The following is an 11,219-nucleotide window of genomic DNA, read 5'->3' as shown; positions in this document are numbered from 1 at the left end:
TTGCACTCGATTTTTCCAAATTGTCTGAATATCACTTTGTTTTCAGGTTCCCTGGTACATAGTCACTTAACAGAGCTGATGTTCGTAAAATACAGTCACAGTGCTTTCCCTGGCACAGCCACGAACATTTCATCGTTCATTCATTCTTGTAGGGGACATTTATGGAGTCCTTGCTCTTAATAAATGCAGAGAATACGAAGAGAAATAAGATACAGCTTGTGATCTCAGAGCAGCCACTGTCTAGTTGGGAAGACAAATAGGTCATTACACTGCATTGTGGTAATTGCTATGATTCAGGAAACTCACAGCTGGGGGCGGGGAGCCTGGGGGAGGGGCCCTACTCTAGTCTTGGGAAGATCAGGGAAGTCATTCCAGAGCTAGTGAAGTCCAATTTGAGATATGTGAGGTCAGACAAAGAGGCACTGGCCGGGTGCAAAGAAATGGGGGAGCAATAGGCTAAGGAGGCTGCCAGTGCAGAGGTCCAGAGCCCCAAAAGAGTGAGGCGTTCAAGGAACTGCAAGAAATTCAGTGTGATGGGAGAGAGTGAGGTGGGGGGAGCGGGTGCGGCGGCGGGAGCGGGTGAGCTGGTGGGAGCGGGTGAGGCGGCGGGAGCGGGTCCGCTGGTGGGAGCGGGTGAGGCGGCGGCGGGAGCGGGTGAGGCGGCGGCGGGAGCGGGTGAGCTGGTGGGAGCGGGTGAGGCGGCGGCGGGAGCGGGTCCGCTGGTGGGAGCGGGTGAGGCGGCGGCGGGAGCGAGTGAGTTGGTGGGAGCGGGTGCGCTGGTGGGAGCGGGTGCGCTGGTGGGAGCGGGTGAGGCGGCAGAGGGGGCGGGGGAGGAGGCGGGGGGAGCGAGTGAGGCGGCGGCGGGAGCGAGTGAGTTGGTGGGAGCGGGTGCGCTGGTGGGAGCGGGTGCGCTGGTGGGAGCGGGTGAGGCGGCAGAGGGAGCGGGTGAGGAGGCGGCGGGAGCGAGTGAGGCGGCGGCGGGAGCGAGTGAGTTGGTGGGAGCGGGTGCGGCGGCGGGAGCGGGTGAGGCGGTGGCGGGTGAGGTGCGAAAGCTGAGGCCAGTGGGACAGGGAGGCACGAGATCCTGAAGGACCTTTGAACCACATTAGAAAGTTTGGACTTTATCCTGAGAAGAACAAGGAGCCATTGAAGGGTTCTACTGAGGGGAGTGGCAAAATCAGATTTAGAATGATCACCCTGGCTGCGGCCTGAAGAGCTGGCTGGAGCAGAAGCAAGACTGAGTCAGTGCGGAGACTGCTGATTGACAGGTGAGGAGGTGGCCTGAGCCTGGGCAGGGCGACGTGGACGGGGAAACACCAGGCAACTCGGGAGTTATGAGTCCGTCCTGGATCTCCAGGGAGCTCCCGTCAGCCCCCACGGCTTCGCCGCCCTCTTCAAGACTTCCAGTCTTCTCATTCAGAACCTGCCTGCCTGCCACCCTGAGGATTTTAAGCACTAAAGGAGATGCAGGTTTTCAACCAAGCCCTAAAGACTATCCTGAGTAAAATTCACCCACGCTGGAGGTGATTATACAGAGTATTATATGGAAAATATAGAGTCTGGCCGGGTCCGTATGGAAATTTCTCACAGCATATCGAGGAAGGATGTGAAATCACAGCTAATCAGGGAGAGAGAGGGCAGGATTCATAGGACAAGAAGGAAGGTCCTCCGACTTTCTGTCCAGCATTTTCCTGGCTGGTACCCTTTCTATTTTATAGCTAGCATTTTATTTTAAAGAGGAAATCTTCTGTACAGAATACCAGCCTAGATAAATGGGGTTTGCTAAAGGAGTAGACTGCTGTAGTTAAGGGCATGGGTTTTGGATTCTAACAGACCTGTGTTTTAATCCCAGCTCTGCTCCTTATTTGCTGTGTGACCTTGAAAACGTAACTTACCTTCTCTGAGTTACAGTTACTCACTTGGAGTTTATGGGAATTAAAGATGATACTCTCATAAATCAGTAAGGAGGGGAAGGCAGCTCGTGCCCAAGCCCTCCTCAAAAGATTATCGCTGTCAGGCTGGCCGATCCTAAGCCGATGAGTTTAACAGGAACATCAAGGGTTTAAGGGTGCACAGGGGAGTTTGGAAGTGAGGCAGTCTCCCGAGGGGCTGAACGGAGCCCATTGTGTCTTTTTTTTTTTTTTTTTTAATCTCATGTACTGAAACTTCTTTATTAGTTCCTTATTCTTCCTGGCACTTTTTCTTCCAAACTGAAGGTTTCATGACACAGGAAATTCTCCTAGGAAAATTTCCAATTTTCAGACGTGATACCTGATGACTTTTGGATCTAATACTGGTTCCCGCAGAAGTTTCTGTTCCTGAGTTTCTGCTCCGATAAGCTGTGACCGCCCTGTCCTTTGACTTGAGTCTGCCTAGCCCTCAGAACAGCGTCTGGCATATATAGATTCATCGTCCATACTTGTCGAGTGGCTGATCTACAGGATTATCTTGACATTTTTCCTCCTTCTCTCCTCTTTCACTATTTTTCTTCTTTTATCTCATTTAACCTTCACAACAACCCTGTACAGTAGATATAAGTATCCCCATTTGTGCCTGAGGAAAGTGAAACGTAGAGAAGGTGAGAAGCTTGTCCAATGTCACACAGTGAGTAAGTGGTGGGAGCCACCATTTGAATCTCTCTTGGGCTTCAGGGCTGCCTTCTTAGCCACTGTGTTACAGGGCCTCATGCTAAGCTCTCAACCTGTGTTCATAACCCCTTTTATTAACACAAGGATCAGGGTAAAGAGTTCTTTAAATCCTTTGAAAATTCCTCTGAAGTTTCTGGATGGTTTCTCCTTTCCCCTCAGCTAGTCCCTCCATTCTCATCTCCTGCGTATTATCAACTACTTGTACTTGCAGATGCAGGAAGCAAAGAGGAACTCTTGTGTGGCAGCCTGTTCCCTGGTCCCAATTTCACAATCAACGCGTCCTCTTTCCCTCTTTTCTGGTTATACCCTGCTCCTCATCTACTCTAAAATCAAATGGCTGTTAGGCAGCTGCATACATAAGTGTTGCATGATAAGCCAGTCTATTCAATGCCAAATTCAAACCACTGTAAACCCCCTTGAATAACATACTCTGCTTCAAAAGATTTCACCTCCTTTGTCAAATAGCCTTTAAATAAATCAACATAACCCATCAATATGTCAAATATAACTCAGAGGGAAAAAAAGATCTGTCTTTTAGATACAATTCCCAGGTACAGTAACAACTAAGAATCCATTGATCACGGTACAGTCTCCCTTACCATCCTAAAGCAGACATCCATCTGGCCGGGGGAAGGATCCAGCTAAACCATGCCCAGATTCCTGACCAAAAGAAACTAGGAGACAATACATTTGTGCTCTTTTAAGCCTCTAAATTTGTGCTAATTTGTTACACAGTAATAGAAAACTAATATATAAACTATCTCAAAAATTTTTCTAAGTTAGGTAGGATATAAATAAATAAAATACAAAAAACCAATTGTGATCAGTGAACTGAGTGGTAGAGCTGCCATGCTCCTACCTCAAGTGACTGTATGTAAAACAAAGCCTAGGAAAAAACGAAAACATACTAACTCTTTAAATAAGAGGGCTGGTGTAGTCAACTTTACTCAGTAGGTGACTGTGACAACATTTCTTTCTCTAAAGAGCACATGTCTGACAGCAGGGACTTCAGCCTTTGGGTAACTGTAGTATCCTGCCTCAAATAGTTTCCATTCTTTGCACCAAATTCCTTGTTCCTGGATTGTGGACATACACCATTGGCACAAATACTAAAACAAGAGAAAATGTAAAGCGTGTCCACAGATTCTGTAGACATAATTGTTTCTCAAATGGGGGCTCTTTTGCCTTTCTTAAAGGATCAAAATCAATAAACAGTGTGTAATATCCTAACCTCTTCTGTCCATCTTCAGGACAAAGTGAAGGAAAAGCAGGAGCAGAGCCTTCTTAAATAGCCAAACGTAGTTTCCCACAGTTTGGAATTTTATTCTAAGACAATAAGATCTCAATACAATGGTGTCAAGTTTTTATCGGTTAAAGATCCAGGATATGAATTCAGAGCAGTTAAGCTATTGATTCATTTATCTGACAAATAGTTGTGTCCCATTTATGAGTCAGACACTGTGATAAGAGTGGGGGAGACAGTGGTAAAACAGAGAGACATGGTTCCTACAATTATTGGAGTTGGAGGGATTTGGAGGGACAAAGAATAAAACCAGTTCATAAACAAATACATAAAAAGACTTAGTATTTGAGAAGTGGTACTGAGAGAGGAAATGCCAGGGGGATCGATTTGAGATAGGATGGTTAGGAAAGACTTCTCCTAAGAGGTGATAAATGGGCTGAGTAGTAAAGAATAAGAAAAAGGAAGCTTACAAAGAATGAGAATAAAAGTTCCAGGGGGCCAGCTGGTGGCATAGCAGTTAAGTGTGCGCGCTCTGCTGTGGCGGCCCGGGTTCCGATCCCTGGCGCGTACCGACACACTACTTGTCAAGCCGTGCTGTGGCAGCGTCCCATATAAAGTAGAGGAAGATGGGCATGGATGTTAGCCCAGGGCCAGTCTTCCTCAGCAAAAAGAGGAGGATTGGCGACAGATGTTAGCTCAGGGCTGATCTTCCTCGCCAAAAAAAAAAAAAAGAATAAAAGTTCCAGGCAGAAGGAATAGCAAGCCAAGGACCCTGTGGCAGGAAAGAGCCTGACTGGTTCTAGCAGCTGCGTCTCTTGGGTCTAAGAATGCATGTGTGTGCATGTGTGTATGTTTAGCTTCCTGATCTGTGATCTAACATGCGAGAAGCCTAACCCAGGATAAGTCCAAGACACAGCATAGCATCCAAACCACATTGAGTCTAGTCAGAAGCGAGCCAGTAAGATTCACTTTTTCCATGGCCACAGAAAACACCCCTAATCCAACCAGCCATCTCAAAACGAGGATCAAGAATGTGGGACAGCATGGCTTGGGAGAAATCTGCCATCAGAACAGGAGAAGTCAAAGTTCATGTGCCCGGAGCATCTTCATATGTCTGGTACTATGACTTGTCTAATCCACACACCCCCAATACATATCCCGCACCAACAACCCATCATGCCCACCTCTTGCCTGGAATATTACTTCATTTCTACTTTAACACTAACTTCATTCTGGCTACTAAACCATGAGTAAACATTCCCCCTGGGCAAATGCCTAAATAAACATCCATTCTCTCCCTCCTCCCAAAAGTTAAATTCCACTATTTGTAAAGGCTTTTTTCCTCTCACTTTCTCTTATTTCTTCCCTTACCACTTGATGTTCCTCCCCTGCCCCTTCCCCTCATGGATTTCTCCGTCTCCTGCCTTCATTCTCTTCACTTCCCACACACTCCCGGCACCCCTTCACCCTCACCCCATCAAGGCCCTGCTGCACGAGGGATGTAGCCTCATCTAGAAGCAGGGGACCTGGAGCCGTTACCAGATAGGTGACCAGCAGCTGAGGAGAAGCCCTCGAGAGCAGTGCTTGTTTCTGCTGACACACTGCTTCCTATTGCAGTCCCAGGCAGAAGGCAAATAAAATCATTGATTGGATCCATATCTACACCACAGGAGGAGAGAGGAGAGGCCTCTTTGACTTCCTTTTAAATCATCCCATGTGAGGCCTTTGGAATGAAGAGTCTGTCCTGGGCATTAGATCAAAGGAGTGGAGTGCATTTCCTTAAATCCTTTCTGGAATCAGATGAAGTACAAATAAACCAAGAAATAAAAGGATCACAATTTTATTATTATTTTTTTGTATATCCAAATATAGTATTTTACACACACTATAGTTTATAACAGACTTATTTCACAGATCGATAAAAAATTCTTTTAAATAAAGAGTGCTATGGACTGAACATTTGTATCCCTCCGAAATTCATATGTTGAAGCCCTGATGTGATGGTATTTGGAAGTAGAGCCTTTGGGGGGTAATTAGGTCATCAGTGGGGAGCCCCCATGATGCGTTTTGTGTTTTTATAAGAAGAAGAAGAGAGCTAGCCCTCTCTTTCTCTCTGCCATGGGGGCTACAACAAGAAGACCACTATTTACAAGCCAGGGAGCAGGTCCTCGTCAGAACCTGACCATGCTGGCATCCTGATCTCAGACTTCCTAGTCTCCAGAACTGTGAAAAATAAGTGTTTGTTGTTTAAGCGACCCAGTCTATGCTAATTTGTTACAGCAGCAGAAGCAGACTAAGACAGAAGGATAGATATAGGGCCCACTAAGTTTCTATTTTGGACTAACTTTCTAATTTTCTATTAAGGACAATTAGAAAAACACAATTGCTATCTACGATCACAATCAATTCATAAATACTTTAATGCCAAAAAATAGGAAAGATATAATCTCAGAATAAAGTCATATAAATTAAATTATTTTTCTCATTTTGTTAGGGAACAGTAAATGTTTCATCTCAGATTGGCGTTTGTGAGACAGTAGTTTGAAGATGGGAACTTTAGTGGTTCAAATAACTAAGAACTTATGCGTTTTCTGACACAGCTGGATTCAGATGCCCTAGTTACGTGGTCTGGAATCTCTCTCCACTTCTTGATTTCGTTGTTGTCAGTGGTGACATCAGTCTCACACAGGCTCTCCCCATGAGGGGACTAGATGACCACCATCAGCTTCAAGCCTGTATTCTACCAGCCTAGCAACAAACTATAGATTCTTGGGCCTGACTTTCGATAGCACAAATTGGGTTACGTGCCTGTCCTAAAACTATCATAGTGACTGATGGGTCAGTCTGGGGTCATATGCCCCCTCCTGGAAGGGAGGGGGCGGGTACGGAAGACTGATAGTATAGGAGAGTTGGTTCTCGTTTTTTAAGACAACAAAACACTGTTACCAAATAAGGAAGAATGGATGGTAATGGACAAAAACAACAAAAGAGCATGACAATTTTATGGAATTCAAGCACCATTTTAATTTTACTGTGACTCTTAAGTGAATTCAATCATTCAACAAACATTTTTTAGGCCCACCTATGGGCCAGGCACTTTGCTAGGCAATAGGTATACAAAGATATATTTACTAGTCTCTGCTTTCAATGAACTCACCATCTTAGGAGAGTGAGAGGTAGACAACTTTCTACAACAGTGTGTGAAGCGACTGAGATCAGCTCTGTCAAAGACCAAAGAATCATAATCTGCGTTATCATTCAGTTCCCTACTTTGCTTGGCTAATGAAGACGTGACTTAGTACAGTATGAAGTCAGATGACTCATTGCTGTGATACACTGTACACTAATTTCAGACAGATAATTATCATAGAGGGGTGGAGGGGGGACATGAACTTGACCACAGTTCAACAAGAGACAGCAATGCAGCCCAGCTGCTTCAACAGGTAATGCATTCCCAGTCTGTGCCAGAGAAACACAGCGTCACATCGAAGAGCACAGCCCCACCAGGCCCCACGGGAGTGGGACTTTCTCTGGAGTGATGTATAGTTCCTGGCACATTTTCGGGCAGAATATGGAAGGATACAACATCACTAAACCCCGTGGACACACCAGGATAAAATATTGCCAATGGAAGACAAACATGGCTAATTCAGAGCAAAGTTTTGAAACTAGCTGAGTGGGGATCCCACACTGCACAATGGGAAGACTTTGAAACTGGCAGATGGTGGTTTGAATCCTAGTTTTGTCCTCTACAAGCTCTGTTCACTTGGGCAAATCAGGTATTTCCCAAAATATGGGTAAAGAATCACAAGTAGTACTCAAGATGTTCTTCAGGACAATTCAGGTGGTGCAGGAGCCAGTGCTGGGTGATGCTCCGACCAGGCAATAAGTCACTTAGGGAGAAAGTTCTTCTCTTATCAATTTCTTTAGATCCTTCTGAATACGTCAACGAGAAAGTTTCTATTTGGTCCTAACTTTCTAACACTGGATAGTTTCATTTTTTGACAATTGGAGAGTAGGCTTCAGGCTCAGAATTAGATTTTAATAACAATTTTGTTTCCATTGTATTTATTTTAAAGATTACCTCCTACGAATTGCTATCTATACTGGTTTTCCATTTATGGGAGTGGTACAAAATTTCCCTTAACAAAGTGAGTGAATCTAAATAAAAATATTAAAAACAATAGAAAGGTGGTATGCCATTTAGTTAAGAATTATTATAGGGGCTGGCCTGGTGGCATAGTAGTTAAGTTCGTGCACTCTGCTTTGGCGGCCCGGGGTTCACAGGTTCGGATCCTAGGCACAGACCTATGCACTGCTCATCAAGCCATGCTGTGGCAGGCATCCCACATATAAAGTAGAGGAAGATGGGCACAGATGTTAGCCCTGGGCCAATCTTCCTCAGCAAAAAAGGATTGGCAACAGATGTTAGCTTAGGGCTAATCTTCCTCACCAAAAAAAAAGAAAAAAAGAAAAAAAAGAAAGAAACAAAAGAATTATTATAACGGTTTTCTGAGAATACAAGATCATGCAAAAAAGTGGTATAGGAATGACTCAAGTGTGGGAAGTGTGGGAAGCACTGGGCCAGCTACTTAACCACATGGAGCCTCAGTTCTTCCTTTCTGAGCTAAGGATAACAATAACTTGCTGGGTTGTTGTCACGATATATGCTAAGAAAAAGAACCAATATTATTTGGAGAAGGAAAAGATGAGCTTGATTATCTTTTTCGTTAATGTAGACAACCAGGAAAAGAAAATAAAAATGATTTAGAAATTATTTTTTTAAATTATTGATTCTATTCAAATGGGGGAATGCTGGCTCTGTTTCTTGGGGTAATAAATATTTTTCTGGGGCCGGCCCTGTGGCTTAGCGGTTAAGTGCACGCGCTCCGCTACTGGTGGCCTGGGTTCAGATCCCAGGTGCGTACCGATGCACCGCTTGTCCGGCCATGCTGAGGCGGCGTTCCACATACAGCAACTAGAAGGATGTGCAGCTATGACATACAACTATCTACTGGAGCTTTGGGGAGAAAAAGGGAAAAAAAAAAAGGAGGAGGATTGGCAATAGATGTTAGCTCAGGGCCCATCTTCCTCAGCAAAAAAGAGGAGAATTGGCATGGATGTTAGCTCAGGGCTGATCTTCCTCACTAAAAACAAACAAAAAAAACCAAAAACCCAAAAATCTAAATATTTTTCTGACTAATAAAAGAAAAAAGATAATATACAGTAAACTCTTAACATAAGGCCAGGTCTCAATGAACATTTACTGTAAAGTCTAGTCTCCAATATTCCCCTAAAGAAAGCTTCCCCTTTCTTTCCTTCCCCTATCTCCTTCCAGATCCCCAAATACATTCTCTCTTTCTTGTCTCCTCGTGGAAATAGGAAGAGGTCTGGCAGTATCACTTAGATATATCTTGACAGATACACAAGAGAATGAGTTTTTTCCAAAATATTACCTCAACCAAGCATTTGCATTTTAAGGTAGATTTGTGTATTTGTTTGCCTATTTGATTTTTACTTCTAATTATGAAATAAGTTCCTGTTCCTCATTAAACCAATTTCAAGCTTCTACTAGTAGATAGGAAGAGAAAGAGCCTCTAAGAAATACTATATCAATATATAAGAACAGCCCTTAAGATAAACATGATACAGTCCTTTTTTTAGAACTCAGAGCTTCCTTGCAGGGCCCTTCCTCTTCTTAGGAAGAACAAAACAGGAACTGGCTTTACTGGAGTTGCCAACTGGAGTCTATTCCTAAATGGAACCAAATGGCCTCTGCTGTCTTCTTCTAGGAGTTGGCCTTGCCCCATCACAAGTCCACTATAGAGATGCCCTCCCTCCAGAATTATCCTGGAATCCTCCCTTCCCCAAGAGAGCACAAGATTTCGCCCACCCTTCCTTCCTCCATCCAACCTGAATCCTCTCCTTTCTGTCCCAGTGCATTCTGGCACCATTTTGATGAATAGTTAATAGTAATTCCCAGTGATGTCTCTTCCTTTCCTGATATCTTAGAATGCAAACCTATGCCTTCTATATTCTACGGCTAAGTTGTTGGACTACATCTTTAATGATAGAAATAAGAATATATTATTTTATCTGCACTGCTCCCTTTTCTCTAGCTGGACCCCTAGCAATTCCGGGATTAATAGCTAGATGATTTGCACATGCGCAAGGCCAGTTTAGGTTAGTTTCAGCAGCTTGCTACTCTCATCAGCTTGCCATTGTTAACAACAGCTTGCGGCTGTGACGTGATACATTCCAGAAGGAAGCCAGGGGGAGTTGGCTTTGATTTGCGGGCCAAGCCATGCCAAACTGTTAGTGATGCAGTCCATCTTAACAGTGATGGACACTTTAGTACATCCTGACAGGTTGGATTTAGGTTCAGACATGAGATCAAAGGATGACACACTCAAATAGTTTTGATCAATGAGATTAATCAAAATGGACAGGAATTGAACGGTTCTGTTTTGTTTTACTGAGGATTATCCAGGACAAAAAAACAAACTTTTTTGTTTTAATATTACATGTGGATGTTACCATTACTGCTAACAAAGAAGTTCCACACACATTTATCTCTTTTTGATCCTTTTCATTTCAGTCCCTTCAACTGAGGATATTTTATAATGTATAAAATGTACATTGACTTAAAAGGAGATTCAAACTCCTTACCATGGACCACCAGGCCCAGTATGACCTTCACCCCTGTTTGTTTTACAATTTCATCTCATAAAGTTGCTCTCTTGCTCACACTGGCTTTTTTTCTGTTCCTGAAACTTACCAGGTTGTTTTCTACTTCAGGGCTTTGCACCTTCAGTTTCTCCTACCTGGAAGGCTCTTCCTCAGCTCTTTACATGGCTGATTCTTTCTCATCATTTATGTCTCTAGTAAATGTTACATCCCCTTGACCACTGCTATATCCAAAGGTTTCCACCCCTGACTTTGGCCCTTATCAGACCAGATCTTCATCTAAACCACAGAACAAAGAAAATGTTTTCAGCGATTATTTTCTCAGTTGTCTCAAGGACTGTATATAACTTGTACCATTCTCCTTGCAGAGGAGGGAAATTAATCCATTACATGCAAATGAATGCCTAGGGCATTAGGTTTTAATTCTCTAATCTGTCATAGCATCTGGTTTATTACCTTCTCAGTGCTCACCACATTCTGTAATTATTTGGTTTATCATTTGTTTATTTATTTATTGTCTGTCGCCCCACTCTAGAATGTGTGCTCCATGAGGGCAGGGAGCTTGCTATCTGTCTTGGTCAGGCTGAGTCCCAGACGTCTAGCACAATGCCTGCTACACTGTAAATGTACGGAAAATCTTT

The sequence above is a fragment of the Ceratotherium simum genome, chromosome 6, assembly GCF_057802395.1.
Source record: "Ceratotherium simum simum isolate JZ-2026a chromosome 6, ASM5780239v1, whole genome shotgun sequence".
In the NCBI taxonomy this organism is placed as follows: Eukaryota; Metazoa; Chordata; class Mammalia; order Perissodactyla; family Rhinocerotidae; genus Ceratotherium; species Ceratotherium simum.
The sequence above is the reverse complement of the archived record's forward strand: the minus strand, read 5'-3'. Positions refer to the sequence as shown.